Genomic DNA, 6,000 nt, shown 5'->3' on the forward strand with positions numbered 1-6,000 from the left:
GAAAACCAGTCCTATGCAGGAGGACGTGGTAACTCTAGAGGCAGGGGGAGCCAAAGAGGCCATGGTGGATAGCAGAGAAGCCAAAATGCAAACAACAATGTTGAATGCTACTATTGTGGCAAAATGGATCATATGGCTAAAGACTGCTACAAAAAGCAGAATGACATTATGAGTGGAAAATTGTAGCAAGGCAATTATGCATCCTCTAGTAGACAGGGCGATGACAGAAATGAGCATTTGTTTATGGTGCAGCATATGACAAATTCTGTAACAAGTGCAGAAGAAAGCAATGATGTGTGGTATGTTGACTTGGGTGCATCAAACCACATGACAGGTCACGCTGAATGGATGCAGGATGCAAGAAAAATGGAAAAACCAGGATTTGTGGAGACTGGTGATGATACTGCACATCCTATTGTGCAGATTGGCAAAATTCCTTTGTCTATGCAGGATGGGAAAAAGAAATACTTGTCTGATGTATTTCATGTCCCGAACATCACCAAGAACCTGGTTTCTGTTGGTCAAATGGTTGAGCAGGGCTTGCAGGTTAGATTTAATCCTCATGGATGCTTTGTTGAGGATATGAAAAATAACTGTCGCTTGATAGCAAAAGGAAAGAAGAAGGGCAGGATGTTTACGTTGGATGCAGACATGCCTGAATTGAGTGCAGCAATGTTTGCACATGGGACCGGTGTAGTTGCAGATATTGATATCTAGCACAAACGCATTGGTCATGTTAATATACAGCGACTAAAATCAATGCAAGCCCAAAATATTGTTGCAGGATTGCCAAAATTCAAGGTTGCAGAAATGCACAAGATTTGTGAAGCCTGTCAATTTGGGAAACAGGCAAGAAAACCTTTTCCTAGGCATGTTCAAGAGAGTAAAAAGCCATTGGAATTAATCCACTCTGATGTGTGGACTACAAAAGCTGCATCTATTGGAGGCTGTCACTATTTTGTCACATTTATTGATGACTTCAGCAGAAAACTGTGGGTGTATTTTATGAAAAAGAAAAGTGAAGTGTTTGGGCACTTCAAAGCTTTCAAAGCTATGGTTGAAAAAGAAACAGGCCTGCAAATAAAATGCCTAAGGTCAGATGGAGGGGGAGAGTACCTCTCAAATGAGTTTGCAAGGTTCTTGCAGGAGCATGGTATAAAGCAGCAATATTCATGCAGTCATACCCCACAGCAAAATGGAATTGCAGAAAGAAAAAACAGGCATATTGGAGAGGTATCTCGGGCTATGCTAAATGAAAAAGATCTACCAGATTATTATTGGGCTGAACCAGTTGCTACAGCAGTCTATATAATGAACAGGACTCCCACTGCAGCAATACATGGCATGACGCCAGAGGAGATGTATACTGGTAGGAAACCAGATATTTCTCATTTGAAGATTTTTGGTTGCATTGCTTACGTCCATGTGCCAGATGAGTTGAGGTCCAAGTTGGATCCAAAAGCTGAGAAGTGCATCTTTATTGGTTATTCTCTGCAGCAGAAAGGGTATAGATGCTATAACCCTTCTACACGTAAGTTCACAGTGAGCAGAGATGTTGTTTTTGATGAGATGAGCAGCTGGTATAAACCAGTAAATGTGATGATTGATGTAGATGCACAAAATGGTAATGCTGCACAGAATGCACAGCAGCAATCACAAAATATCAGTGGACCTGGAGTGTCCTCTACCAGTGGTTCACATACTTCGCCATGGACAGGCAGATTGAGATCAGGAGAATCTCCTCAAAGCAATGCAGATAGTGGTATGCAGGTATCACGAAAAGGAAAAGAAAAGGTAGATCAGCCCATGTTTGATGTGAATGCAGGTCACTCTTATGTGGATGGTGAATCCAGTGGCTCGAAACAGAGCATTAATGATGAGTTGGGTATTCCTTCTGTTGTTACACCTGGAGTAAGGAAGACCAGGGATGTTTTGAGAGCACCTGGAAGTGAGCCTATTTTGCGCAGGTCTACCAGGGTTAGGTATCCTGTGGATAGGCTGAAATATGATGGATTTACAGCCATTCACTATGCCTATATGGTCAAAGTGATACAGGAACTAGAACCCACTTCTTTTGAGCAAGCCATGGGAAATGAAAAATGGGAGAAAGCCATGGATGAAGAAATGGATGCCTTGGATGCTAATGCTACATGGGAATTGGTGCCTTTGCCTAAAGGCAAGAATGCAATTGGTTGTAAGTGGGTTTATAAGATCAAGCACAATGCAGATGGTTCTATGAATAGATACAAGGCAAGATTAGTTGTCAAGGGGTATGCACAGACATATGGCATTGATTATGAAGAAACTTTCAGCATGGTTGCAAGGATGGCAACCGTAAGAGCAGCCATTGCTATGGGTGCATCAAAGGGATGGTCTTTACATCAGATGGATGTAAAGAATGCCTTCTTGCATGGTGATTTGCAAGAAGAGGTCTTTATGGAGCAGCCAGCAGGTTATGTTCATGCTACTCATCCTGAGTTTGTTTGCAGGTTGAAGAAAGCCTTGTATGGCTTGAAGCAAGCACCTAGAGCATGGTCTGACAAGATAGGACAGTATCTTGTCACTATTGGCTTTCAGATTTCCAAGGTAGATTTCTCGCTCTATGTGAGAAAAACAGAGAAAGGGATTATGCTGTTGGTCATTTATGTTGATGATTTGATCATCACAGGTGATAGTGATGAAGATATCCTTCATGTGAAAATGCTATTGAGGCAGAAGTTTGAGATGAAGGATTTGGGAGAGATGCATTATTTCTTGGGCATTGAGGTGATTAGATCACCAAGTGGGATACAGCTCTTGCAGAGGCAGTATGGATTGGACATGCTGTCCAAATATGGGATGACAGGCTGTAAGCCTATTTCAGTTCCTTTGGAGCAGAATGTGAAGCTGAGCACAGATGCAGGTGAGCTTCTGGAAGACCCTACTATGTACAGACGCATAGTAGGAAGTTTGATTTACATGACTATTACCAGGCCAGATTTGAGCTATGCTATTGGGTTGGTAAGTCAGTTTATGCAGGCTCCAAGGAAACCACATTTGGATGCAGCTAGACGCATACTCAGGTATGTGAAGTCCACATTGCAGTATGGACTATTTTATGAGGCTGGGGTTCAGATACAGTTGCATGGATACACTGATGCTGATTGGGCTGATAGTATTTCTGATAGACGATCTACCAGTGGATATGTGTTCTCTTTTGGGAGTGCTGCAGTCACTTGGAGCAGCAAGAAACAGCCTACAGTTGCCTTGTCGAGCACAGAGGCTGAGTACAGCGGTGCAGCAATGGCTGCATGTGAGGTAGCTTGGTTGCATAAGCTACTCTATGATATGCATCAGTCTACAGATGGGCCGGTTGTCATTTATTGTGACAACATGAGTAGTATACACTTGGCAAAGAACCCAGTCTTTCATGCCAGAACAAAGCACATTGAGGTGCATTATCACTATGTGCGGGAGAAGGTTTTACTAGGTCTTATTGATCTAGTTTATGTCAGCACAGAGGATCAGGTAGCTGACATATTCACGAAAGCATTGGGCGCAGAGAAGCTGCGCAAGTTCAGAGACCTGCTTGGTGTGCAGGATTTTGGATTGAGCTCGAGGGGGAGTGTTGAGATATCGAGCTCCACTCGAGATATGCCAGGGTGACCGTTGTGTACTTATGTCACCGACTTGTTAGCTGGAGATGCGGTTGGTACACCGCCCACGAATAATAGCTGGATGACAGCTATCCTTATCTACTATAGTTTGTGGCTCAGTTAGTATGCCACCTTAGTTAGTTGAGTTTGGTTTGAGACCCACATATAGGGTTCTTCTATTTCTTTGTACTAGAGTTCTTTTGGCTTACACAACTAAGAAGAGGAAAACTGTTTTTGAGCCTCCACCTTCGTGTGTATTCCCCCATTGTGCATGTGAGAAAGCCTCAAGTGAGACTCCTTCCCTCTCTCCCACAATCTTCACATAATAGAGGCTCAAAAAGGAGTAGGCATTAGTGTAGTTCAAAAGTGAGGGAAAAAGGGCAAACCACAATGGTAGCAGGGCATAGTGTAGGAAAGGGTAGTACAAGTTTAGCAAGGTGCAATGTAGGAAAAGGTAGTACGGGTGAGCTTTGGAGGAGGAGGGAGAGGCTTGTGGTGAGGCTTTAAATAGGTGATGGGATGAGGTAGTCAGGGAAGTCGGGGGGTTGAGGCAACCAGACATTGGGGAACTAGATAGTTGAGGGGGTGTTTTGAGTAGTTGCATTATAGAGAGAGGTTCGGTTAAGGAATGAGGTTAAGAAAAAAGGAATAGTTTTAGAAAAAGGGAAAAATTAGGAGGAGGAATTTTTTAATACAAAAGTGGGGGAAAATAGAAAATTTTAGGGAACTAAGAAGAAATAAAGAAAATTGGAGGAGATAGAAGAAATTAGAGAAAATGGCAAAAATTAGGGGGATGGGATAAAATTAGGGGAGAATGGGAGAAATAAGGGGGGGAAAGGAAAAAATTAGGGGATGGTGGAAAAAAGGGAGAAATTATGAAAATTTGGGGAGAAGGGGGGGGGGTGAATTCAATTAGAGAGGATAAGAAAAGTCAAGAGGCATAACAATTGAGGGGCAAGGACAAGCAATCTTAGCAAGAGAGAGTCGCAGCCTTCCATGTTTGAATTAGGAGAGGGAATGATTTGAGAAATTAAGAGGGGGGATGGGCTTAAGTTAAGGAGGGTTTATGATTTAAATTAAAATTTTGATTAAGCAAAATATAAAGAGAAATAGGGAAAATAGGTAGGGGAGATTAGTAAAAAGAGGGGAAAGTTTTATTTAATTTAAGAGTTGGGTTAGGGAGAACAATATAAAGTAGTGAACAATTTGAATATTTGTCATTAAGGAGAAGAAGGGGAAAGTAGGGAGACATATTTTACTGAGTAATAAGGAAACATTTAAGGACAAGGGAAATTAGGAAAACATTAGGGGAAATTAGGAACATTTAGAAAAAATAGGAAAATTTTAGGAAATTTATAGAAAAAATACGAAAATATTAAGAAAAACATTTTTTTAAGGAAAAAGGGGTTCGATTAGGGAGTAAAGGGCATTTAGTTGAGAAAGGGTGTGAGGGAAATTAAGGGATGAGAGGGAAAAGGGTAGAGAGTGGGGGAGGACTTTTAATTTAAAGAGAGAGAGTGGATAGAGATAGTTAAAATAGTTTTACCAAAGGGGTAAAAAGGGAAGGAATGCAATTTGCATGGAGAAAAGGAAGAAAGGATTGTGTGTGTGTGTGTATGTGTGTAGATTTAATCATCCCATCAATAAATGAACCATACAATTAATTCAATCATTTGGATAATTATAATAAGTTGCATATGAGAAATTGATAAAAAAATTTAAAGAAAACTAAATTGAAGTAACTTTTGGCAATATTGCAATCCAAAAATTTGGTAAGGACCTAAGCATTAGGATTGGCAATATAATTTTTCTTTATATTGAGTTTGCAAACTTAAGCAAAGAATTAGTATAAAAGTGTCAAATCCGTGATGCAATCCAAGCTTCAAGGTCAGGGTCCACTTACGTACCACCATCCAAACCAACCAGTTGTTAGAACAATGAAGTTGAATTGGGGTACAAATGCGTGTATCCATTGGCTTGTTATCACTTTACCAAAGAACATGAACAAACCTTTTAGAATTCTAAGACTAAAAAGGAGCTCTAAAGGAATTTAAGAAAATAGCAAGGGTTTACATTTTAAAGAATTCCGAGAAAGTAAAAAATCCTAAGGGGGGTACTCCACACCAAGAGTGAAGACAACTTAATGCATGAATATATTAATCACAAAAGGGGGTTATCCTCATCCCTGAGTGGTAATTGGGGTTCGAACAAATTGATTGGATTAAAGATGGGGGGTAATCCACTCCCATGAAAGTTAATTAAGAAGAATATTAAAAATTAAAGTAAAGAGATTAAAAAATGAAAGCTATAATTACAAAGAGAAACCACATGGAGGTTAATCCACATGGGGTACTCTACAAAAATA

Source organism: Dipteris shenzhenensis, chromosome 2 (genome assembly GCF_047967505.1).
Source record: "Dipteris shenzhenensis isolate YYH24624 ecotype China chromosome 2, Dip_SZ_1.0, whole genome shotgun sequence".
In the NCBI taxonomy this organism is placed as follows: Eukaryota; Viridiplantae; Streptophyta; class Polypodiopsida; order Gleicheniales; family Dipteridaceae; genus Dipteris; species Dipteris shenzhenensis.